Source organism: Ixodes scapularis, unplaced genomic scaffold (genome assembly GCF_016920785.2).
Source record: "Ixodes scapularis isolate PalLabHiFi unplaced genomic scaffold, ASM1692078v2 PGA_scaffold2__306_contigs__length_199485367, whole genome shotgun sequence".
NCBI classification, from domain to species: domain Eukaryota; kingdom Metazoa; phylum Arthropoda; class Arachnida; order Ixodida; family Ixodidae; genus Ixodes; species Ixodes scapularis.
The window spans coordinates 96,673,966-96,701,545 of NW_024609857.1; the positions used below are offsets into that span (position 1 = coordinate 96,673,966).

The 27,580-nt window shown below is 46.5% G+C and overlaps 1 long non-coding RNA gene across 1 annotated transcript in view; it reads left to right on the forward strand.

Annotated features, from left to right (window-relative positions):
• Window positions 1-1,645: 1,645 nt before the first annotated feature.
• Window positions 1,646-27,580, forward strand: part of LOC121836770 — a 51,547-nt gene continuing 25,612 nt past the window's right edge. Inside the window, exon 1 of the long non-coding RNA XR_006077992.1 lies at window positions 1,646-1,780. This is a non-coding gene — a long non-coding RNA (uncharacterized LOC121836770). The remainder of the gene's footprint in view (window positions 1,781-27,580) is intronic.

A 27,580-nucleotide genomic window follows, 5' to 3' on the forward strand; every position in this document is an offset into this window, starting at 1 on the left:
TAAAAAACGAAGGCAAAAAACGCTTCCATCTTTGAAAGTCATCTTGGAGTTTTTGTCCCGATTGAACAATAGACGTGCGTTCGGCGATATAATATATGCTGCGCTCATCGTAAACATTCCTCGAAAGCATGAAAGCTCCTTTTGGTCGCCCACCCCTACCTCTGGAACAAGTTCTCTCATGGGCCCCAAGAGCCGAAAAACAACGCGTTGCATTTAAAAATCTTAGAACATGACGGCGCCGACACAATATAGCAGGAAGTTTTGTGACCTTTCTCTTTCTCGCTCTAAAACATGCGAAAGAACGTCTCCATGATCAAGCTCTCTTTTTTTCGGTCAAGCGTATCCAGAAGCTTTGCGTACCCAACAGCGCTACCGCCACTGCACATGCGCCGAGGCCTAGCCGCTTTTTTGTATTGGCGCATGGCGATAGCGCTATTTCTTTGCGTACGCAAAGCTTTTGGCTACGCTATTCTAAAGATCGATCACTATTAGGGAGTTTTAGAATAACGTACGCAATTTTAGCGCACGCTAGCGCTAAATTTAGCGCTTGCTTTAGCGCACGCGAAACAAGAGACTTTTAGAATAGCGTTTCTCTGCCGCGACGCAAAAGCCCAAGCATCTCGCGCTTGCAACGCCACCAAGATACAGTCACGATTTTTATTTCACACACCAAATGCTGCAACATGAAAAAAAAAAAACAAGATTTTTGGTCCGGAGTAAGAATTTTACATTTCTTTAAACGTGAGAGTGCGACGCGAGCGGTCGACCGGTCGTGTCCGCCGCATGCGTCGCCTCGGCAAGAGGGTACTGACCTTCGCCGATAAATGTTCGCTCGTCGCAAGCACCAAGTTGCCGGTGATCGTTGCCCACCCTACTGGGTTCCAAACCGAGTGCAATGTCGTCCCGCGGTCCCGTATTTGAAAACCGTAGTCGCGAGGATGCCGCCGACGTCGCGCTCACGACGCCGCCAAAGCGACCGCAGCCGTGGTATGGCCGTGGTCCTGGGGGCCGCCATGTTTTTTTTTTTAACCGTGCTCGTCTTGGCTTTAGCCAACTTCTCATCACGAATCCTCCTTAGAGGAGCGCAAAGGCCCTTTGCGTACGCACGCTATTTCCGAGAAATAGCGCACGCTAAAATTGCGCACGCAAAGCGCAAAACCTGGTTTGCGTTCGGAGCATGCGCAGTGGCGACGACGCTATTCTTTGCGTACGCAAAGCTTTAGCGTGCGCTATTCTAAAACTCCCTATTGGTGCTTAGGGCCGAGTGGGCGCCAATGGCGATCGTTACGAATTGAAAGTACGCCTTCCAGAACCTTATTAGCGACGTGCGCCACCAAAAGCGTCGCTGTATAGTCGAAGTTCGCGATTGGCCAAATGATACCTTCATGGACACTGATAATGCCTGCCCAGATCCTCGTCGTGACGTCGGGAGCGAGAACCATCAGGGAGCGCCACCCAAAACTTCACGGCGCTATTAGGTGTCAGGAAGCTCAGGCGATATTGTTTTGCTCTGTCTCGTATTCTTCAAGTACTTCTGAAGAAAGAAAAAACGTTTCCCGCAATTTTATATATCGCTCCAGATGGCTCGCAACGGTTATTTTAGGCGGCTCAAATGTCGTTACTCCGAAGTGTAGCGTATGGAAAGGCTCCAGCGGTCACCGTCGGTAATCACAAAGAGTTGCACCGCACGCGCTATCTAAGCTTATAGTACGATCGTGTTTTAGACGCCGTGAAACGAGAAGAACGCAGACGCCCTACGCCCTCACGCTTCCGTGGGTTGGTGAGTTGGCCCACGAACTCATGTTTACAAACAAACCGGAGCGCCCCTAGCGGACGCCACCGACGCCGCGCATGTGGGATGGGGGTGTGGGCAAGAAGCTTGCCGTCACCCATTAACAAACCATTGGAATGGGATGTAGTCGGCATCGGTATGAGTCTACGCGCTCTTTTTCGTGTTGGAATTGTTGATTCTGCGTCTTCCTGGCAATGTATGACTACTTGAGCGGTCTCAACGAAATTGACGAGGCTCGTTACACCACAAAACTTGCCGTGAATAATGTAACATGCGACGATTCATTTCACGGGGACGGCGCATGTCGCCGTCCCCGTGAAAGCCTGAATTACATGGTGAAGTTTTGCTCGCTATTTTCAGTCATGACGTCGCTCGGGCTGCAAAAGCCTGAACCGTAACTGAGATGTCGACATCGATACTGAAATCGCAAGCAGAATCGGACCGAGTGAATCAGGCACAACAAGTCGGTGATGGCCACTGGTTACAATTATCAACGTCTCCTTATATCTACTTTTTACTTCGAGCTCCACTTACACGAAGCAATCTTCAAACTTAAACGCCTTTTGAGGTCTGCACTTTTTATCGCAATTACCGGATCAACGTTTGGTCTACGGGCCGCTGCCGTTTGAACGAACAGACGACAAGCAAAAGCATTTCAGAGAGCAGACGACAGCTCGAACGATGAGGCGGCCGTTTGAACGTGATGACGCACTGAACGTAGTCCACAGGTGGTCCATGCAACTTGACGGTTTTCCCGCGTCCATGTTGGAACAAAACGAATGAATCTGACGACCACAAGTATCTGTGAATTCAATCCAAAGTGCTTCCCGCCCAAGCAATCGTGGTCCGACGGCGTCTGTTTTTACTTTTGAACGGCCCCTGTTCACGTTTTCGGACGAACGAGCAGGGAGAAAACGCATGAAACCTGACCTTCAAACCTTTCCCGACTCTTTGGTAAAGCCCCAGTCGCAGCGTTTTCACGAGAAGGCAGGCTTATGTCCGGATTCTTCCGAAGTAACACAGGAATGCACATACCCCATGGCGGCTTCCTCCCACAGCCCCAGACCGGAAATGCGCCCGACGCGCCACCACCGTGCCGTGACGTAACAAAGATGAGTTCGTGTATACACCGGTGTCCGTCGTCACAGCTCGAGCCACTAAATATAGCCACGCTTCAGGGTAACGACGCTTCAGCCATCTTGCTCCTTAAGATCATTGTTTCCAGTTATCCGAGGCTTTATCTGAAATCACGGAAAATTCTTCGCCGTCCTCCAGAAATGCTCGAACGGTCCGCGACTGGGCGAAATATTATCGCCCGTGCTTTAGAACACGGTCACCTGGAGTCCACGAAGTCGCATTTTCGAATTGTATACTTGCCGCCAACAGACCCTTTTCTAGGTCCATCGAGCAACATTGGCGGTCGCCAATGTTGCTTGGACATGTTGCCAATGTTACTTGGACACGCTTGGACATGAAGCGCGTGATTGAACCCGAGTTCACGCCGAACGCTGATGCAGCCCTCGTGTCCAATAGGTGCTCACTCGGAGTTCACGTGATCAAGCAATGACGGACAGGTGACAGCGCGCACTTTTGAAAAGGGTATGGTGCACCCGCTCTACGCAAAGCAGCAAAATAGCGGCGATCGCAAGGGCGGGGAATGGATTGCCCATACTTTGAGCGTAGCTTGTAGTATAGTGACTCTATAGTCACACCCGCAGCATGCTACGGTGTCTGTGGGCCTATAGAGAGCCACTAAATAAGCTACACTTCGGAGTAGAGCGACACTTAAGCCATGCAAGTTTTGGATTTAGATTTGAATTTAGGGCTAACCCCTTTGTATCGGGGGATCTCCACTACGGCGCTGGATCTAGCCCTTGGTGCTTAGAATCATGGTTGTTAGTTATCTGAAGCTTTATTCTGAAATCCCAGGAAACGCTTTTTCCATGTTCCATAAATGTTAAAACAGATTACGACAGAACGAAACAATGCCCCCAGAGCTTCCTATAGCTTACCCAGCTCTTTTCGTTGCTCTATGTGAGCCTATTACGCAATTTGATCTCACACAATAGAGGGTATCTGCCACGAGCAATCTGTACACGAAAACTGCGTGTATTGGGGTTGAAACTAAAACTTAGTGTGGTTGCGGACGATGCTTCGTAAAGCTCATCGCCACTGGTCCGTCACCATGCGTGTTACCTCGGTTGGGTTGAATTGAAAGATGACGATTGAAACATGCGTAATAGTACGTTCAATCGTTTCAAAATGCGAGTGTATATACTCACTGACAGCTTAAAGAAACGCGGGGCGTGGTTCAATGTGTTCACGCTTCTTTCTGCTTTGTGATTCGCCCGTCGGCGTTCTTAGCGGACGATAGCGCAATCTCATAGGCTGTGAAACGATCATAAGATACCGGAGGCTCGCAACGCCCGGCGCTTCTTTGTGACAATAGCACCATCCTCGTCCACTTATTTTTCGTGGGAGTGTTATGCCACCGCGCTTACTTCCTACGAATCAACGGAGAGCGAGAAAGAGATATTCTATTAGCCGCAGTGATAGTTGCCCCTCTCCCCCCAATCTCGACTTCGGCCATTTTTCGACGCGCTCTTCTTGGCAACCGCGCCGTCGTTTTTAAGTGGACGGCGTACGCTGCCGAGGGTTTCACTTGGGGGGGGGGGGGGGGGGGGGGGGGGGGGACGGGGACGAGACAGACGCCTTTCTAAACGGAGACCACTTAGTGCCGCGCCACACACGAATTAAGGGCGTGCGTGGGGTTTCCTGTTGACGTCCTTCGCGCTTGCATCATTGGACACCACTGTTCCGTGCATCGCGTAATAGAAGATCCATGCATTGGCTCGATATTGGAACGTTGTGTCATTTTCGTGATTAACTTTTTTTTTTTTCATAGCTAACCTTAATGAAATATAGTCGAGTGTTTATCTATACCGGTCAACGCTGCATCAACCTGTGATCACCACACGAAAGTTCCTAAAGAAATTACATCATGTACAAAATGCATCTCAAAATTATTTTTTTCTTATTGCGAAAATTAATTATACCCCTAACCGAAAGCTCGTTCCCCACCCAAATGTAGCGCACGCGGTCCGGATCAGACGCCGAGGTTTGAGAAATCTTGTGTTTCTCGGACTAAAAAAAAAAAAGTTATGCGCGATTTTTGGAAGTTTTGAATAAGAAAGTGGCAGCTGACAAAGCCCACAAGTGCGTGCAAATGAATGACGTCGGCTGCAGGAAACGGCCCCCATTTCCCTATTGAAATTTTGAAAGTCGCTGGTAACTTTTGAATTAAAAAAACTCCAAGCTCTGAAGCTTTGACCTCTGGTCTGAACCGCAAGTGGATATTTAGCGTTCCGCAATGCGTAGTAAAAAAACGCACACACACAAAAATCTTTTTTTTTTATCACCCATTTATTGGCGAGACGGGAATCTATAAGCATCGATTTAAACATGGAGATGCCCTTGTTTGAACACGTGCGTATGTCTCCCGGTGATTTTAATGTTTGCAAAACCAAAATGTGCAGTGTCAGAAAATAAAAGCAGTGCGTGCTCTTAGTTCTCAAGCCCTCGGAAAGGCAAGGGGCAGATATACCCCCACGAACAATAGTGCGACAACATTCCCTCCCTCCCTCCCCGCACACGTGTTTTCCTTTCTTTTTTTCTTTCTTTCTGCCAGCGAAGTGTTGTTTTTTATGTGATACATTCCGTGAAAATAGAAGACCTCGAGCTTTATTGCTTTCAGAGCAAAATACAAACGGGCTGGTAATTGCCAATATTAGACATAAATATGTTTGCATCCAAAACGACACAAATCGAGTTAGAGTTCGAGGGAATGTTTATTAAACATAAATTACAAAAAAAATGGTATGTATGTCTATACAGCCAAGAACTTGGTCCGCCTCAAGGGGCGACGAGTCTCTCAGCTGTATATGAGAAATTTAACCAGTGCAGTACAACCGGTAGCCTGGGGTCTTTAACGTGCACCACACAGTGGTGATACATTACCGCACGCCGGTACGATACTCATCCAGATCGAAACGGGCAGGGGTGGAGATTAAACCCAGGATCCCTGGGTTCTGCAGCGCGAGCTTTCGCTCCACGTGCTCTGAGCTGGTGTGCGCAAACCCACTCGGCCACCGATCCCCCAACTTAAATTACAGGAGATCAAAACAGAGTTGTCCTCACCCTAATGATGCGATGGCCATGTGCACCGAGCCTGGAATATTCGTTTATGTGTGAGATATGACATGATGGTTGAGGAGGTGAAGATTGTCATATGGAGTGTTTCAGGCCACTTCCTGCAACTTAAGCCAAGAGTGACCTGAGAACATTAGTCCTTCGTTGAGAGTCCCCAGCCGGATGCGTCCAATCCATGAGGCTCGGGGGTCTTTCAACTTCCCGAAAAGACTCCTAATCATCTCCTCTTTGACTAGCCAGAGCATTACAGGATGTGGTGAAATTTCGGGACGGTTCAATCTTCCTTGCACCTCTGGCATCTAGGGTCTAGAGGAGAGAGAAGGGTTCCAATCGTTGGAATTGAGCTAAGTCTACGATGTACTTAGACCACGGCGTGACCGCTCTTTCGGATTGGATTCCGCGGAAAAGTACCATCTACTTGCGCTTTCTGGGGCGCGGCGTTCAGGGATCGGTTATTCGGCGGTTATTCGTCACGCTTGCAGCTTGCAGCAGCACTTTTTCCCCTCCTGAGAAGCCCAGTGGATCTTCCTTACCGGGTCGTACTTGCACAGTGAAGTTCATCTTGATTCGCCGGACACCACGAAATGACTCGAGAGGGACGGAGACGTGAGGGTACGCGCCTGAATCTGAGCCGTGAGCTGTCGATTTGCCCTGGATGTCTTCGTGCCCGAGAGCTCATATTGTGCTGACCCTGGTACCCAAGGTACAAGGCCAGTGCTTTGTCGAAAAGAGATGTCACCATAGGATTTGTCATAGGCTTCAGTCTCTTCAGATCTCCCAGCCCAGCCTGACCTTTCACGTAGATTATAAGGTTGGCTGGTCTTGCATTCAACCTCGTCATAGGCTTTGAGTGCTGCAAGTATACCCGTGAACTCAGCCAAACATGTTGTAATTTCTTCCGACCCAAAACAGCTGGCTTCAGACCGCCATTATTGATACTCTTGTCACCAGGGAACAGCGAAGACCGCCCAGCCATGTCTCGTAACACCAACGACAGCGTGGATGACCGTCATCTTCTCGTCAAAAAGTAGTTCTCCCAGTTTTTTTTTAAGTTTTGTCGACCAAAATACTATCTTCTCTCCTGGTGCCTTTGAGCATTCATGTTCTCGGGCACAGGCTTAGAGGCATGGATAAGATCAATGAGGTCCCATAAAGCCCTTGGGGGAGGGAGAGGCTCCTTCTTCTGGATACGAAACCCTAGGAATCCTCCAATCTTACGCCCCTCAGCCACGTGCTCTAATCTTGTCCTGTGGGCTGCTTCCTGCAGCTTCAAGAGATCCGTAATCTCCAGCAGAAACAGACATTCCTTCAGCTCTTCTTTCCTAGTATTCCCGGGTAACCCCAGGATGACCCTTCTTGCTTCGTTAAACATCGTCTCAAATATCAATATGTGTCCTCTGCCAAGCGGATAAAATCTCGCCTCATGCGTAATTTTTAACACCAGGGTGACGCAGACAAGCTTTTTAGCCGTCTAACCCCCCTGCTCCACCAAGTTTGCCAGAGATTCTCCTGATCAGACTCAGCACCTTCTCCCATTTCACCAGGAACTCCTTGAGCCAGTTGTCAGCGAGGTTTGCACCATATCCGAACTTCACTTTTAGGCTCGTGATATCTGCATCAGCCTGGACGTGTCGGGTATCTCTGCAAATCTAAGGTCGACCTTACTGTTTTCGCATCCCTACCAAAGAAAGTGTACTTGGTCTTCTTTGTAGCCGGAGCCATGCTGGCTTCTTCCCGGTAGGAAGAAATGGTATCCAGCCCCCCTGCAGAACAGTTCATTGATTTCTTCGTTACCCATACACGTCCATACAGCGATATCGTCCGCATATACTGTCTGTTACATTCAAATGGTGTAGCTCATGGAGTTTCCACACCAGAGGAGTCATCACCAAATTAAATAGTGAAGGCGACAGCACTGTTCCCTGCGGGAACAGTGCTGTCGCCTTTATTAACTGCAATTTTTCTTTCCTTGCCTTCCGTGGCCACGTCTTATTTGTAGCGGCCCTGATCGTGTATTTCCTTCCTCTCAGGAAAGTCTTCACAAGAACGAGTTCTGTCCCGTGCAAGCCTTGCTCTTACATATTCTCGATAACCGATTTGTACGGGACACTGTCACATGCCTTCTTTATGTCTATTGACACGGTTACCTGCATTTGATTCCTTGTCCCCTTTGTGTCTTCAACGTCCTTGTAGATCATGAACTGGCGATCATATGTGCTGAAATCGGCTCTGAAGCATGTCCGTGCTGTCTGGAAAACCCCCTTGGCGTTTGCATTGTGCTGAATCCTCGCCAGCACTATTCTCTTTATGAGCCTCACCATAATAGAAGTGAGGGATATGGCCGGGTTTGACTATTTTTCGGATCTGTGGCTGGCTTGCCGGTTTTAGGAATCGGTGTGACGAGTGCCGTGCAACATGAGCATTGTGGAGCATGTGGACTATGACCCCATCTTCTCCCAGAGCGCTCTTGGTTCAACAATGCTTTATCGCAGCTTTCAGCTCCCACTCAGTGAGGGGTTGCTTTTCAATCCGGATGACATCAACAGGCTTGCAAGTGGGCTTATAAATAGAGCCCTGCGAGGATAACAGTTTGATTATCCGCATCCGATCCGGATCCGCAGACTTTGCTTCGCATCCGAACCGCATCCGCAAACTTCTTACATTATTGTATCCGTATCCGATCCGCATACTTTGTATCCGTATCCGAACCGCATCCGCAAAATGTGTAACCCCATGCATCCGACTCACAATCCAGGCATTTATTGTATATCAAAACATCAAGCGAGAATGAAAAAAAAAAATACAATTAACACTTTTTGAGATGTTTGCTTATCTTTGTACAAAGAAATCTTCGGGTCACTATTCAAAGGGGATGTCATTTTACTATTATCAGTTTCATCGTATTTATATTAAAAACGATCAGACTTCCCGATACACTGCATCCGCGTCGAATGAAAAATGATCTCAGTTATGTGATCGTCCGAGGAGTCCGCGACACTCTGCCCGGAGAAAGTCTTCCGCTCTTTTCCTGCCAATGTACTAGCATTCTCAGGACGATTGATGACCTGTATTCTTTACTTTTTCTATAGATAGCATTTTTGACGAGATAGAACGCACTAACTGAAGCGATATTCAGGGAGAATCAGATCTTTCTTAGGATCCCTATCGTTTCTTGGAAACGCGTTTTGTGGAAACACGTTTAGTGGACAGCTCTTCATGAATATACATTTCATGGACACACGGTTCGTCGACGCTGTACGTTTTGTGGGCACATGCCCCTGTGACGCTTTGTCGACAACGCATTTCTTCACTAAGCCGCTGAAAGCTAGCCCGCGATTCACTAAGGCTCGCTTAACAAAACCATGCCCCCCTCCCCCCTGTAATCCAGGCGAGACGCAAATAGTTTGTTACGAAAATAGCAGGGTTGTGTGTGACGAAACGGCTCAGATTTTTCGATGAACTGCCCGGTGGCATTCAGTCGACGAACTGAACGCCACCAGGCAAAATTTAGATCCGGATCCGCGGACACCCGCATCCGGCAGCCCCTGACATCCGCAGCCGATCCACGACCCGCCAATTTACTACGTATATACGCGGATATCCGCGTATAATCCGCGAATTGAAGATTAATAAAGCTTGGACAACCCACTGACAAGCCTTTAGGCTTGTCAGTGGGTTGGGGAACGAAGCTATCGCCAATCTTGTTCAATATGTCCCCCGTCGGCTCGTTTGACTATAGAGAAATTGCAGCGAGCGAACTAACCATTTTCTACTTCCCAAACATACGGTTGACAGTTCTCCAAACGGTTTCCATGTCACTGTACTTGTCTAAATATTCTCGGTACTTTAACACTTCTCAGCCCCTAGTTGACTGGAGTACCTCTTGGCTTCCTGCGTGAGGTGACTCACCTCCTCAGGAAACAGCTTGCTCCTGTATTTCCTGAAGTTGGTGAGAATTTCAGTTCTCTTGTCACAGAGATTGAGAAGATACAAGTCAGGAGGGAGAAAATCCAAAGATACTTGCCTAACATCTGTCGCCACCTTTGTGGCAGTCTTGAGAGCCGCAGCAATGTTGTCCTACCCCAAAGGTCCCATCCCCGTCTTCCAAGAGACCACGAAACTTGGCCCAAGTTATGATGTGAGTTTGCACCCTTGCCTTCGAGACCTTGCGGCCCCCAGCTGGTTACATAACCTTCAGAAAGTGATCGCATCCCCATGCCTAGTCCATGACTTCACATTCGTAGTTGTCCTCTGTACCAGCAGGAACGAGAGAATGGGGTCTCATTGCCTCCTCGATTTTGCATGTCTTGTCGGATTACTCAGGTTGTTAAGCAACGCTACCCCCGCCGCATTCATGGTGGCGACGAGATTTGCCCTTCTCTTCGGCTGCCTGCTCGAAGCCCAATCTTCAAAGTGTGTGTTCATATCCCCGACCCAGGACCATGTAGTCCTCCGGATACTCTTTTCTAAGATGCGAGATAGATCCATGTGATGTCCTAAGTCCTGTCAGGTCTTGCATACGCCAAGACCAAAGTTAGTCTCTTCTGTGTCGTTGGGACGGCCATCCTAATGGTTACAAGCTCCTGCGTGGCAGAGCACCATCTCGAAGTGTCGATGGCAATACGAGAAAGTTTCTGATGCACATATGTACTTGCACCACCTCCTGACCCGACGTCTTCTTGTCGACATGCTCTATCAAGGAACAGCAGGAAATCGACAGCTTGTGACACGTCAGACAAACTGCTTCCTCGCTTTCAAAAGGTTACTGCAAACGCCCCACGTTTGTTTTCCACACCACAAAGTTCGCGTGACTCTTAATTTGCGCAAAACCAGAATCAGGATCGGCCATTTCAGCTTCCCCCCCCCCCCCCTAGAATAAAAGAACAGCAACAACAAATCATAATGGATTAACATTTATATCTGGCTAGCAGGGTGGCAAAACGTCTCTAGTGCTGCCTTAGGGCTAGCGAATCAGCAGTAATGTGAACCTATTCGATCCGTGATTGTGGCTACCGAGAACGACGGCGCTTCTTTGCCTCAAGCAAGAATCAGAGCCCTCATCTTGGCTATAATTCTTTTCCAAACACGGAGACGCCAAAGGGTGAGGTCGTGTCCGATAATCACTGATTTATTAGCGAGCACCGAATTAAACGCCTACGTATCGAGGGAGGCGTCCTGTTTGTCCAGGTCAACCCGAACCTCCGAGAATATGTGGACTACACTCCCTTTCACCCTACAATGGACCGCACCGGATGCTGTGAGCCATCCCAGCCAATCCAGAGCGGCGAATGCACCCCACGACTACAGATCCCGCGGGTGGCTGCGTCCGTCCCGAGAGTCATGTGACACTCACACGTCATTGGATTGGCTCCGATGGCTCGTAGCGGCCGCTGCGGTCTATCGCATGGTGAAGCGGAGTGTGGTCTCTTACAAATTCGAGGTACACGAGGTAGTGTGAGCTCCAGCCGAGCACGGTTCGGACATGTGTTCGACATAATAATGGTCAGTTAACTTTAGTTCCTTCGGCTAAAAATATGTGGTTGAACGAACTTAACTCTGGCCGTGCGACAACCCCGTTGTTTTGATTAATTGTAGATTTGATTGTCATTTTAAATATTGAGATTCTGTCGGGAAAGAAAAGGCGCCAATCGGTAGGCAATGAAAGGAACTAAAATTTGCATGAATCTTGATATTTTAACAGCACTGATGTTTACCAAACGCAAGAGTTGTCAAAGGCATAAAGGCATACACAATTTGTAATAACCACAGAAATTATCTAACACGTATAGCTCGAACTTTCGTCCTTCGAGGTCGACTGGACCATTCTGAAAGACACGCTGGTGACGTTAAACAATCGAGCATTAAAAACAGGTACATGGATCGTGGCCTTCAGAAACAAATACTGCCATGACTTTCCAGGATCTTGTAGGTTTTCTCAAAAACATCGCATTGCTTACACGGGTTTGAAATTATCACTTTGCCTTACACAGAATGACTCCAAGATAAAATCGGCTCGAACACCGTAGTACAGTAATCATCCGCATTGTCATCGTTAAAATATTTTTTAGCCGCGTGTTTTTTTAATATATATATATATATTTTTTTTTTCTATTCCTGGCTTGAAGTAACCTGCTATAGGACTGTAATGATCATTTTGATAAAATTGGACTGCGGTGGCACTGACTTCGACAACGCAACCACAGAGTAATACAGTAAACGTGAAAAGTGGACATTGGGGGCGCTTCGCAGCCGCAATAAGTGTTTCATGGAGTGGTATACACTCCGTGCAACGCGACTGGCGCGCCGCCGCGCGGCCGGTACCGAAGGTAGGCGGTGAGAGCCCCAGAGAAAACGAAACCGAAACCACGCCGCGTACGTTGGTACGCATTGAAGTCGGAGTGGTGCGGTTGCGCTGGGTTCACAGCATGAAGTGCTTGCCGCCTGTGCTGCGTCATTAAGTGCTTTAATAGTTATGCGTCGTATCTCGTGGAGACAAAGTTTCACAGTTTTTCACCTCGCCGATGTTTTGTGAAAAACCGACAACGATGGAGCCGTGCCGTACGACGCGAGAAATTTGGTCTCCCGATCATGTCTGCCACTGTGTCGGCACGGCTGACATGTTCTAGCTACACTGCCGCTTTGCGCTCTGCGTTTGTTTTCGTACCAGTAACGCCTACATCTGTTAGCGCCGATGGGACGAACTGAAACGCCATCCCACACTCGCGGGCATGCAATGCCAATTTCGTTGGAGGAATGCCCTCCAAAGAAGTTTCGTCCCCATCGTCCGTGTCGATGATATTTCCGGACAAGTATGGCACGCAATCTGTACTTCATGAAGAAAGATTCGAACGGTAAAAAAAGTAACAAATATAAATCTAAACAAAACAACAATGAAACTCGGAATTACTGGAGAATCGACGTTTGAGTATGGAAGTTTATGTGGTGTGCTTTCTTTCTTGATCAGCCTCCTTTTGGATGTGGAAACGTTGACACCCCGAGTTCTGTGGACAACAATTTTTTTTCTCGGCTTTAGAGCCACCTAATGCAAAGTGGTTCGAACTGGAATTACCGTCCACTGGTCCCTTCCTACCTGTAAAGTGTGCACCTCCCACGATAAGTGGTATTATCTGGCAACCTTTGACGGTCAAAGCCAGTTCCCATTTAGTTACGCCGCCCAAACTAAATTTCCACCTGGTTTCGCTATGCCAACTCTTTTTGTTATAATAAGTGTTGTGCCAAGTGACGGTCATGTTAAAGTACCTGTGCGCCGAAAATCAGCACCTCGCACAACAGGTTATTACACAACAGCAGACCGCAGAAGCCCTTGGCGGCCAAACCGTGTTTTGGCCGACAACTTTGTTTTCTCGGCTTTGGAGCCACCTTTCGTAAAGTTGTTTCAATTGGAAGAACAGTCCACCCTAGTCCCTTCGTACCTCTAAAGTCTCCACCTCCCCCGACCAGTGGTGTTCTCTTGACAGCCTTTTCATGGTCAAAACCGGTTCCATTGCGTTACGCCGCCCAAACCAAATTTTCACCTGGTTTCCCTATGCCACCTTTTGTTTTTGTATAACAAGTGCTGTGTCATGTTACTGGCAAGACCAAGCACCTGTGTGCCCAAATCTGCCAAAACACAGCCCGCTATAACACAACATTTTGGGTCGAATATTGGATATCCCGTACAGCTTTATTTCTTTATTCATTAGAAACCTAGCTTTCACACCTGCAAGAAACTTGGCACTCTTCGTGCACAAACTTAGTGAACATCTCACTCGCCTCCAAATATCATCGTTCCAGCAGTCCTAGGTTTACAGTGACGAGCGAAATAAACTTCCCACCCAGAGCAATCAAGGTGGCGGCCGTCTTGTTTTTCGGAAAATTGCTCCAACTCCTTTTCGGCCGCAACTAGAGAAATTACCCCAAATAACGACTCAAACTCAATATATAAGAAGCGGAGAACAGCTAGATGCCCTTCTTAGGTCTACCCCAGTACTCATGCAACGTCACCCTCAACTTATCGGCTCAAAAAGCAAAAGTTTCGTCCGTGCGCGCTTCCGCCGCCACAGCTTGGCACGCGAAAAGGCGCCGCAGGCTGCTGAACGCGCCTCACAGTCGAACGCCAGCTCCTCCGCTAGCGGCGCTGCGCGCGTTTTTCAAAGCGCCCCCTATAGTTCCCGCACGGAGTGTATACAACGTAGCAAGCTGCTCAATGGACTTCTTCCAAAACCGACGCGCCCCATCGCGGCGAAATACCACGCAGTGCACTCTGGGAACTAGTTGGCCATTAGTTTTGGTTTCGACTGAGCAGCTTCATCTCATGCTATCACGCCGTGACCGAACGCGCTGCTTGCGCTTTCGATTATCTGACTTTTCACTAACATACAATACACTCATTCTCGAGCGATTCAAAACGAAGACCGGGGCACTTTCCTTGGTTCCCGAAGCACCGGATATTGTGCGTGCGTATGCAACATATCGTGGCCTATTCACCTCACCCCACGATTGCGTGTTTGAGCTCAATTTCAATAATCCCGTCTAGTACCAGTGAACTAAAACTGAAATTTGTTCATCTGGAGCCTTACACGTATTTTGTTTGCCAAGCGTCCGCTTCTTGTTACTTCATTGGGCGAAAAGCAAGCCGCATCCTCACAGGGAATCAAAGTTGAACCCAGCGTTTACGCATGAACTTTTAAGGAAACGTAATAAATTCGACCTCACTACTGCACAGAAGTTACTATGATGTCTTCCTCGTGTCATCATATATCTCCCACTAAAATTTTATGCTGATAGAAGATTAACTTTTCGCAAACGCTGAGATCGGCTAGCTACGACGGAGGCCCTAACAAGCGTCCCCTACTCCTCGCTAGACCTTTTTGGACGACCTTTTACTGACGCCCAAGATCTGTGCCTGAACGGTGTGTCTGAAAGTATCTAGGCATACTCAGGTAGGAAGAAAGCAAACACATAACAAATATTATGGCCATTAGCAACCGTCAAACGCGCTTTGAATTCGTTCGTTTGGCGCACCCGTCCGGCGCACTTCCGGCGAACGGTGCGACATTCTTCACACAAGTGCTTGACTTTTGCTTTCTTAAAACGATCTGTATGTGCGAATTTGCCTATATGATTGCAGGATAACTTTATGCGCGTACGCGATGTTGAATATTAGCGGAATGCAAGCGGGTGGGGACTTCACTTCGTGCAGTGCTGCGGGTCCGTACAGAGAAGAGATAAGGAGTGTGTTAAAATTGAGCTTTTCAATGGCGCCTCCTAGTTTTACCTTGCATACTCAGGCATATTAAGAAAAACAGTAATTGCAAAAAGTAATATTTCGTCTATGGACGCACGAAACAAACTGCCTGATCAACAACACTAATGTAAAGGCGCGAGCTCGATGTATGCATACTTATTGGTTGCTACGACTTGTTGATTCGTACACAAGCAAGATCCCCGAGCTTCGCAGCGTCGAGATTCCCAGCACTGGCTCGTCCACATACCTCAATGGGAACGCTAACAGGAAGGCTCAAGTACAAAAATACAGCAAGCATGTGTTAAGACAAGCTATACGTTTCAGGCTTGTGCTAAAGCTTTGAGGTCTGGCCATTTAGGTTAGTTTAGAGACCACAAACGACGCTCTCGGGACCAGGAAACGTGAGATACGCTCTCTGTGTATAATCTCTTGTCGACGTGTCGATCGAAACCGAAACCATGCCACCCTCCTCCCTGGCCAACTAGTTCCCAGAGTGCAACGCGCGCCGTGTTGCATGCAGGACTTTATGGAAGTAGTCTATTACTTGTAGTGTCGCCTCTGCCGACCGCTAGACATCGCTGCCGTGAAAAAAGAAATATAATCTTGAGATTTTTCCTAATAATTTGTCCAGCAAATCTTTTCATTATAAACGTAGTGTAAGATTATTTGTAGAAATATTAGAACCACCTAAATTATTCGATGTTACATCATTCGTCTCGTCGTATCGGCAGCCCCAGCCCCATGGACATCACCGCTTGGTTGGTGCATGGGGTGCATGTTGGGGCGAGCGGCGCGGCTCGAGCTCGACAACATTTTGGCATATAGGAACAGTGCGCATCTAATTCAAGCCCCGACCAGGGCGCCCCCAGCGGCAAACGGGTCCATTGCATCGGGGAGCTTCTGCGAGTCGCTGCGTTGGTTGTCCGTTGAAGTGGGTTAGCGCTGTAATTTCTGAGATGGCTATTCCGCACCAAGAAAGCCGCAACAATTGCTGCGTGGTCGGCTGCAACAGTAGGTCGAAGATCGCGCACGGCACGTAGTACTACATCGTCCCTTCGAAGCCGTACGAGGCGGAGTACTGCGCGATCTGGGTGCGACTTGTGCGTCCATACAGGTTAGTGGCATTTCTTACCTTCGAGTTCGCGCTTTGTTTAAGCTGCTGACGAATAATATAATTAACTTTTTTTCTATTCTAGCGACGATGGAACAGCATCGACACCGACGGCAAGCTCTAAAATATGCAGCAAATACTTCACCGGAATCGAGAAGTGGAATGCGGTCGCCCACCTAAGCCTACCCTTGGATGTTTCCATCAGCCTACAGTGGGAATCGCGGAACGGCGCGAAAAAAATCACCCAGTTATTGTCAAGCTGATTCAGAAATAAACGTACATAATTTCCACAGTCCACTCAACGCCCACTACATTTTTTGCGGGCGCGCTTGATTTTGTTAGCGGAGTACGGCGCTCCGTGACATCCACTTGTCGGCCGAAACGGACCTCCTTCACGTCGTACACGCGGCCAGATTCACGAAGGAGTTTTTCCTTCTTCATATTGGTACCACGGAAGAAGCTTTCTGGATTCGTAACCGCCTTAAACCCCGTCGTAATCACGCCGGGAACACTGTCCGCTGTGCTGCTCATCGCCATTGCTTCCCCCCGATGATTCTGCACCGGCTACCGCAGAAGCTTTCCGGATTCGTAATCGCCCACTGTCCTCTGTGCTGTTCGTTGCTATTACTTCCCGATGATTCTGTGTCGACGGCACTGGCTACCGAAGGAACTTTCCGAATTCGTAACTGCCTTAAATTCCTTCGTAATCACGACGGGGACACTGCCCGCCGTGCTGTTCGTCGCCATTGCTCCCCGATGCCCCTGCGGCGGCTACCGCTAGGTTGCGGCGAACAATAGGCGACCGCCGCGACACGGCCGGCTTGCTCGCTTCCTATACTTTATTAGGGGGGAATACACCGTCCTCCGCTCATTTGCATTAGGCGGCGCGCATAATGCGCCAATTTCTCCACTGGCGGCTTAGAAGTATAGCTAAGCTGGTGATTAGAGTACGCCTGCGCGCCGCCCGAGCCGCTTTGCTCGGGCGATTGTAAGATGGATTTAATCGCCGATGTGCCAATGGTGGGGACTCTGTGCTATGTGGACAGCTGCAAGAACCGTGGATCGCAGGGAAAGGACCTGTCCTTCTTTTCGTTTTTCTCGGGACCCACGCACATGTGAGTAGACGGCATTTATGATATCCCGCTCCTGTTCTCGATTGATGCCTCTCAACTAAATGATGGGGTATGTTATTTCAGCCGCTGGGAATGGACAGTTCGCTGCAGGTCTGCAGATTTTGACGCCGTTTCCTAAGACCGTGGGCCAGGTCAGACTGAGCCTGATCCTTCAACATTTTTACGAGGAAGTCTCTAGCAACCGAAATTTGAAGGGTCAGGAATGAGTAACTGCGAGATTATATTGAGGTACACGACTATGAACTCCATTTCATTTACATATATACATCTCGGAGTTTGTTAGAGCTTGAAGAGATATAAAGCACGAGCTCTCTTCCTCGAGATGGCTTTGTTCTATGTCGCTCTTTATAGTCCACGTTCCTACAATATCGATAATCAAATCATTCGGGTTAGTTCAAATTGTCCAGTTTTTCAAAATATTTTTTTTTCTGCTGGGGAGCAGCTTTCCACGTCGCAGAAATTTATAGATGCAGAGCTCTTGTTATGAAAACGTGCTTGCGTTCCATGAGCTAATTAACAACCGTAATAACAAGTTTTCAAGCAAGATGCTTGTGTTGGCGTTCGTGGTATGCGCGCACCCTGACAATCAATACCTTCCGATCCCGCGATTTTGAAAAATAGTGTATTGTACACCGCAGGCTGAAGCAAAACAGCAAGCTGTCGAGGAACTTGGCCAACAGACCTGCAAAACAGGGTAGGAATCACGAAAAAAAGTAACCTGTGGCACAAAAAAAAAAGTGAGCAAAGAAGTAAGCATGTAAAGATTGAGTTGGTTGAAAAATCAAGCATTGTCAGTGTTTGGGTGAAACTGTCCATTTTCATCTACCGGGTGTCCCAAAAATAAAACTTATGATCCACAATAGAATGGTCCGCCAACATCAGAGACCTTAGACATCAAGTAGAACGTGTATTACTGGTCACATTCGCGCAATGAAATTGCAAGTCTCTACTTCGATTAGAAAAAGAAATGAACTGACTACGGAACGAGACAGCCGTGCATGTCATTTTTTGCGTGGTTGAAAATTGAATGCGATAATGTGACCAGTCAAAGACATAATTAAAGTTTCCTTTTTAAACGCGAAGTCACTCATCTACGTTGTCCATTTTTTACCTTAAAATTATCGTGGGGACACCTGATAAAATTATTTTTCAGTCTTATCGCGTTTTTCTGTAGATACTCGTACTGTGAAGAAAACACTACCAGACTATTACTTTTTTAAAGTTACATAGCTCATCAGCATCTACTGGTCACATGGCGTGCTCATAAAGGCTCCCCAGGTTACATTACATTTAGAGGTTTTCGTGTGTCCATAAATTTGCAAATTTTATGAGATCTCATCAACTTTTCCTATTTTATATAAACAGTTGTTATGACGACGCTTTAAGGCCACGGTCCCACTGAATGTGGCAGTTTAGGTACTTTTTGCCAGGTCATTACTCATCTCCTTTTAAATACTGTTTTGTGGGATTGATGTCATTCGAAAGGCAATGCAATCATCTTTCATTTGATATTATGTATGTGTTGGTTTTTACTGTTCATGCGCATTTGTAGCGTTGCGAATATGATGGCGCGAACCCTGACTTGTTCCGCTAGTTCATGTTTTATGAACGATCCATTAAAGATAACACGGTTCCAATATAGTAGTGTTGTTAAGATGATGTCGGAGCAGAATGTAACGATACACTTTTTTGGTATTTGCACTACATTGTTTTTTTCATCCCTCTAAATATTGACCTAAAATTGACATTTTTCAGCACAAATATGTTTTTAATGACACGCGCTAGGGCAATGAAATTAGCTACAGATGTAGTGCTTATAATTGGTAATATGCAGAAAAAAAATTAATGTTGTGTAAATTTTTTTTGTTTATATATTTTATGTCAAACTTAGCACTTTTTTGTGCTTCGAGTCATGGTACTTCAAATGCCGCTGAGGAAATAATTAAACTATGATCAAATCTTTTATAACATTTAGAGCTACAATGGTTGCCCAAGAGCTGGACAATGGCTTTATTTCATTTTGAAAGTCATAACGCTCCAGGAGCGTTTCAAACTTACCTGTTTTGACGCATATCTTTTTTGGACATCAAACAGATTTATTGGCATCTAATAATATTTATTGTTTGGAAGAGATATACATTGCGATGTATTAGATTTTCACAATGATCTTGCTTTGGTTTTTTAATAGGTGTAGCGCTTAGCTAATTTTAAAAACAATTAAAAACTGTTTGGGTGTTTTGTTGCGCTACCTGGCGGATGGCAGACAAACTGCTGAATTATAATATTCAAAAAATTTCCGATGGTGGCGTTCGCGTCTGTATCATCATCAATCTCCGTGTCCTTTTACCCTCACATTTAAAAAATATATCAGAAGATTTACTATCAATAACTGACTGGTTTAAGTACTGGGTTAGGCTAATAAATCTAAGACAAATAATTACACAATCGTAGCGTGTTATAATGTGTTCATTATTCGATATGATTGAAATCAATAAACAATGAAGACGAGGAGGAAAAGAATACACCCGAGTTCACTTTATGCCTAGAGTCACTAAATGAGCTTTAAAGTGACATGATGAACAGAACGCACACAAAGACAAGGACAGAGAAAAGGAACATGCAGAACACACAAGCGCTGACTCGCAACTGAATTTATACACAAAAGAAAGAAGAAGAAACCGTTCTGAAAGACACGCAGGGCACGCAGTGCTTATGACACGCGACACAACACCATCTAACTGCAATGTCTTTGCCCCATAGTCCTTTCTAAAAACATGGGGCAAAGACATTGCAGTTAGATGGTGTTGTGTCGCGTGTCATAAGCACTGCGTGCCCTGCGTGTCTTTCAGAATGTTTTCTTCTTCTTTCTTTTGTGTATAAATTCAGTTGCGAGTCAGCGCTTGTGTGTCCTGCATGTTCCTTTTCTCTGTCCTTGTCTTTGTGTGCGCTGTTCTGTTCATCATGTCATCATACCAACTCGCCCAACTTACTACACTTCTGCGAGCTTTAAAGTATCGGCACTCCGTTCCCCAAAATTGTTTTATGCGCCGCCATTTCGGGTCTTGCTCAGAGCAAACGCAACTGCCGATCATCATGATCCAAAAGTACGACTTCCTCAGCATTAGATGCGGTGCTAGGAAGCTGATGCAATATTGCAATGCTCTGTCGCGGGTTGTTTAAACATTTGTGAGGGACGGAAAAGCGTTTTCTGTGATTTTAGATAAAGCTTCATATGACTGGCAACCATCATTTTAAGCCACAATATGGCCAAGTGTCGTTACTCTGAACCGTTTTAATGGCACAAGCGGGAACAATGAAGAAGAGGCAGGTGTCAAAGGGTAGTGGCTTGTGGAATCCACGGGGCTTACGTCATGGCCCCTCCAGGTATTACAAGCCTCTTGAACAAGAGCATGAATAGTATCATTAAAAAAGCTACGCTTCAAAGTAGCGACACTTGGCCTTATTGTGGCTTAAACTAATGGTTGCCAGTTATTTGAAGCGTTATCTGATATCACTAGAAACGCTTTTCCGTCCTCCTCTTTAAACAGTTTGCGACAAAGCAAAGCAACATTACATGAACTCCCTAACACCAAATCTAATGCTGAGGATGTCGCACTTTTGAATCATGACGATCGGCAGTTGCGCTTGCTCTGCGCAAGCACCAAAATGGTGGCGTTCACAACACTGTCGGGGAAGAGAGTGCCGATACTCTAAGCGCAGCTCATTTATTGGCTCTAGTTCCCGCGAAACTCCTTTTCCCTGACTGAAACTAAAAGTAAATATGAATAATACACCATTATTATAGCTTATTTAGTTATAACCAAATACACATAATGAGAGGAGAAAGCGGGCGGGTAGGAGAAACGCGGGTTTTATGTGCGACGGTTCTAACCGTCTCAAAAGAGAGAACGCACGAGCTTGCGCTTGTTAAAAAAAAAAAAAAAAAAAAAGGCATCCAAGGAAAAGAGGCGGCACGCTGTGTTCTTTGTTATTATGCGTCTAATTGCAAATTGTTGTGTGTATATTTATACAGCCGGAAGTTAGTCTGCCTTAGTGGGCGTCTGGTGTCTCAGCTGTAGATGAGCAATTTAGCCAGTGCGGTACAACCGGAACCCTGGGGTCTTTAAAGGGATAATACAACAAAATTTCGGCGCTCATTCTTTGGTCTATATGCGTTCAAAGGAGCAGCATCACATCGAACATACCAATACCTTTTAAAAAAAAGTCACGAAAAGGAATTTTAAAACGAATTAAACGATTAGCAAAGAGCACCTGGTGGATGTCGCTAACGCCTCGCTGTAATGCCCGTCTAGGAACCTTGACAGTTAGTGACGGAGGTTGTCTCGCCTCCGGCCACGACGAGAGAGGAGGGGCAGGAGGAACTCCCCTCTTCCCGAAAATGCCTTTTGTGTGTCGCAGAAGTCGCTATTGTCCCCCTACAAGATTACAGAAGATTAACCCGTTACTCAGAATTCTTACAAAAGCAGCCGCTTCGGTGGCTGGAACGACTAGGCCATCCTCTCGACGTCAGCCTCGCCGTAGCTTTGCTCGTCCTGAGACGACCTACGTCACGATTGCGTTGGATGTCGCGTGGTCTCCGCTGGGCCTTCTCCGGGCGCTTGCCAGAGTGGGCCGTTTATAACAAAAAATACAGCCACCAGGCACAAAATACAAATGTGCGACTGTCATTTACGGATATTGTGGATCATATTCAACCTATTTTTGAACACGACGGGAGTATTTTAAATTTCGTTGAAGTATCCCTTTAAAGGGATACTGAACCGAAATTTCGAGCTCACTAAACAAGGCCGGGCGGATAAACGGGAAGCTGCAAAACCAAAAAAAAAATATCACTCATACGGCGATATTTCTAACGAATCGCCGTATTTTTGGAAAAGAAATGCGCGATTGAACCCGGCCGACGAGGCCGACGAGACAAGGCAAGTCATGATTCCCATTCTCTCTCCTCCTCGCTACGTCCCGTCGAGCTGGTGAACGGAAGCAAGGAGGAGAGAAGCGAGGCTGCTTCTCTTCATTCTCAAGTTCTCCCGGAGGACAGTTACGTCAAAGAACTCGCTTGATCGCGCCCTTCTTTTCCAAAAGTATGGCCATCCGTTTGAGATATCGGTGTACGAGTGATGTTTTGGAGTTCGTAGCGTCCCGTTCAACACTTCTGCAGCCTTACTTTGCGAAATCCAAATTTCGGTTCAATATCCCTTTAACGTGCACCACGCAGTAGTGATACACGACCGCACGCCGGTATGATGCTCATCCAGATCGAAACAGGCAAGGGCAGGGTGGGTTCTGCAGCGCGAGCTTTCGCTCCAAGTGCTCCGAGCTGGTGTGCGCTAGACCAAGCACTCGGCCACCGACCCCCCCCCCCCCCACCCCCCTTATGCGTCTAATTTATATACAGGTATAAGTATTTGAAGATCGACGATGGACGTCGATCGTATCGAGGTAATGTAACGTAATAACATTATATAAATAATAAACTTGTTGAAGGACTGAACGGCTAAATTTTTCAGTTCTTGGCTTGTAATATGGCGGTAGCCTATTGTACTTACTGTTGATGAAGAGCAATATGAGGTGACGAGGTAATGATTAAATGATGAGGCTTTATAAGGACGACGACATTAGTGGGTGTCGAACCACAACGTACAGTGCCAGACTTGTTTCAAGTATCGTGTACTCAAAGACTTTCTTCACCCGTAACAGTATACGGTAGAATCAATGAGGATGCTGCTTTACAACTATACGTGGAACAGGAAAAGTGCACTGTGCAGAAGTGCGGCTTATTCGTTAATATGAGGGACGGATTTCTAGCAGCATTCCCTGATTGACTACTTGGAACAAATGGGCCTCGTTGACGTAAAGTGTCCCCGTTCCAAAAGATTCTTGAAGCATACTTAAACCGCAAAGGAGTATGAGGCGAAAAATAAGAAAAAAGAGCCTGGTGTGAAAGGTCCAAATCACCACCACAGCTTCTACTATCAAATACAAGGGCAGTTCCACAATACTCAAAGAGAGTTTTGTGATTTAGTTATATTTACACTTAAGGGCATTGATATCCAACGTATTCAGAGAGATGACACCTCCTGGTCAACCAACATAGAGCCTTTTTTACTCAAGTTTTACATGAAACGCCCGACTTTCGCTGAAATTCCTCCCGTAGACGAGTTGTCCTACCGAATAAACTGCCATTACTCCCGATCTGGGAATCTTTCGATCTTTGTTCGTAGGCCACAGTATCATGAGATCGAGGGGTATGGCTCTTTCTCCGCCGAGTATTGCTTCAGCGGGTTTTTTACCGTGTAAGATGAAACCGTCGCGTGCTGCCGGAACAAGAACCTGGCGATTCTTCACTGAATTGCTTCTTCCGTAAGCTTCAAAAGGGCTTTTTTTTTTTCTTTTCGCACACCATCTGTTCTGCTTGACCGTTAGTTGCAGGATGGTATGGTGCACTTGTGTGATGCCTGATGCCGGTTTTTTGTCTTCAAAAACTTGTTTATTTTATTTGAAGCAAGATTTGGCGCGTTATCAGAGAAAAGTATCTTCGGTAGGGCAAAAGTAGGTAAAAGAGACCGTAGAACGTCAATGACGTGTTTGGACGTCGTGGCAGGCATCGTGTAAACTTCCAGCCACTTAGAGTACGCATCGCCCATGACTCCGCAGATACGGATACGTTTCGCCACCCACCAACTGAATAGTGGATCGTTTCCAGTTACTGTTCATGATGGCGTTGGACTCAAGGAAGACTTCGAGTCGTTCCACAAAGCCCAGGTGCCAGGACTTTTGTCGAAAGCGGTGAGTGTTCGAAACGTCGACAACGTCGGCAGCCACGTGTTGTGCTTGACACTGGACACTTACCATTCGCTGAGAAGAAACTTGCTTGTTCGTCTGCCATGAGTCGTCCGATATCAGGTCATCACCGCAACACCATCTTTTGACAAAACTGGTCTTCATTGTCCGCATGTCCATAGTTAGCAATCACGTCAACTTATAAATTCCCGAACGCTCATAACTTGCCGTCGCTAAACGCCGTTCATCCATAGCGTCTTCATTGCAAATAAACGTCTTCCTATTTTTTCTGATGGTTTTCATCATATTCCTCCTAAGCTGTACATTGTGTGTGTCGGTACTTCCGAAAATATTGCAATGGCGTTTGTTTTTGGGGAACTATAATGTACCAACCTTTACAACATCTTCCGGACCCCGTGAAACATAATATTTCGTGACCTTTTTTTTTAGTCGTCATTAAAATGGTGAGGTAATTAAGTACCGTAAATCGCGAAGCAGTTTACCTGACGTGCGCTTCCACTGGTGTCTTGGAAGATTGAGTCTACTGAGCGTGCATTCCTGCAGAGGAAATTTTCATTGATAGAATATTGACACGTCAATCAACATTTGATTCCTTCTTGGTAAGATTTAATGCGAAAGCCCGTTACAACCGCCGAACCGCATGCCCCTATATCACGGAACAATTTATACCCAGCCTGACTTCTGGCGTACATCCGTTTGCTGGGCCACGCTACTTGAGCCAGCTGAGCACAGCTGGCAGCGGCGCGAGCAAGGCCACGAGGGGAACGTGATGGTGCTCGAGCCATCCCACTGTGAACCAATGTTTCGGCCACCCCACGGGTGCGTGTCGCCATCTATTGGTTGAACTAACGCCTTGTTCAAGATGGCTGCCGTGGGACCGCAGCCGTAAATATAATAATTTCCCCCAATAAAGTTTGACACCACACCACCCCAAGCAAATGTTTGTACTAAAAATATTTGGGGAACAAGCTCCTACTCATATTGAGCAAACACTTGCATCCACCGAACGACCTGCGCCGCGCCCTTCGCCAACCGCAAATGTCTGATAACCGCAACTTCAGTGCCAATAGGTGGCGCCTCCCACCACCCCCGATTCAGGGGGGAAAAAAACCGAAGTTTGCTCAGTCTTGTAGTCATCCCTACTGCGCCAAACCTATCCGTGCCGAGGCCATTGTATTCTTGGGGAGTAGGATGTATTCTCCCTGGTAAAGTATTTGATTTTGGCATCGTTCTTGAGGTTGAGGTATGTAAATATTACATTGGGGTGTTTTTCACTTTCAGCGGTAAGGTTGTTTGGTTCGACGAGTGCAGTGGAGACAAAGGCAGCTAGCTCTGCGTCTACCCAATAATCAGTCCAGCCAGAGATAGGCGTTCTGATGGCCTCACGCTCTCAAGTACCCTCCTCTCCCTCATTTTGTTTGGCGCAAAGCACTACGTTATTTTTTTTTTGTCTGTTGCATTATATTTTGTTTATTTCTGTAATGTATTTATTTATTAGTTATCAACTGACTTGAGAAATATAGTAATCATTCTAGTGCGCTTTCAGGTGACTGCAGGATGCCCTACGGCAACTATAGCTGCGTGGCTTCGTGCCCCAACAACGGCAAAAACGCGCAAAAAGCAAGGCACGAACTTTTTTTTTTTTCATTTTCTAAATGACTTAAGGTACGCGACAGACGTGACTTCCATGGCTCCCTATTTTTTGTTTTATGACATCAACCGTAGACGATATATACTTAAGACGTGTGGGTGCTATTGCGAGAAGAGTAAATAATATTGAAGGTTTGTTGGCATTTAGGCAAGAATTGCTTCGTCACTTTTTTTTTTTAATGGCGCGATGCTTCGTTTTGCAACACTAGGCTCTAATTATGCTTCAAGTATCGCTGTTCGTGTCCTTCAGTTGTATTAAGGTGCTACAGTATGGTAATGCTTTTCTGTATTTAAGTTTTGTCTTGAAACAGATTATCTTGTGCAAAACAGTTCATGGTAGTCTTTTTCGTAAACAAAAATATGTACATATCAGAGTGTAGATTGCAAACAATGTCAGTTACTGAGTGGGCATAGCTGTGGTGACCTTGTAGCAACTTTTCCGTTACGTGTTGCTTAATTAAGTAAGGGCAGGCTAAGTGCACTTTCGTGTACTTGCATACAGGATGGGAGCGAATGATTTTGGAAAACATAAATTGTTCTTTGCTATTCTTTTTCACCCTTCTTTAGTTCTCTCACATGTTCTTTAAAGACCCTAGGCTAGCAGACGGGCTGCCGATTCTGAGGGCAGGTCAGCATCGAGCTGTCTAAATAAACCCTAAACCGATTTACGACTACTCTAATGTTTTGATAATAAAGAAATGTCCAGTGTTAGAAGTAAATTTTCTTAAACGTTCTTAGTTCTCTTGATACAAACTTTTCAGCCTATTTCTACTGCCGCCACACCCTTAAATTATCACGTAAAAATACGCCAGCTTTCTCCTGCTTCTGCGGGTATTTGTAGCTACACAACATGCTGCTTGGGAGCCGGTATGTGATTTTCGTCCAATAAACTATATTTGGATCAGTTCTCGCTGTTGCAGTTATTTCATGAGCTGGGGTACACAGCTACTCCCAACAAGACGCATGGGCAATCAAGTAGTTTTTGTTATGAAAGTTGAAGAGATTCTTGTTTTGAACTGGGTCTTGTTTCCTACTGGAAGGCGAAAACGATCGTTGGAAAATACGGCCCCTGTTCTCATTTTTGGTAAATATATTGTGTTCGCAGAAAAACAGCGTTCTAACAATAAATGTGACAGGGCTAAAAGACCGCCATTAGTTTTAAAGAGGGACTTCAGAATAACTAAAAAGTAAACAAGCAAGTATCTAAAACATTTTTTAAAAAACTCGCAAGCGAAGTCAAACAAATGCTGAAAATACGGAACCGAAACTAACTTTAATAAAAAGCGAAACAAATTTAGGGCCTCTGTCGACTTCTAGGGGTCTTACTTTCCTTCCCCTATCTGGACCGCTGGGACCTACGTGAATGTCCACTGTTTAGGTTTACTACTTTGGAAAAACCATCACAATGAAGACGACGACGAAGTCGGCGGGTGGCTCGGGATGGAACGCGAAGTAGAAGTAGAAAAAGGAGAAGTGGGACGGGAACTGAGACGACCCGCAGAAAAACGCGAAGTCCTCAACCCACCAAGAACAAGAAGCCATCGCCAACCACTTCGGGGTTCGGGCCCGTAAGGTAAAGAACGCACCTGGCAGCGCGACTTACCACGCCGAATCAA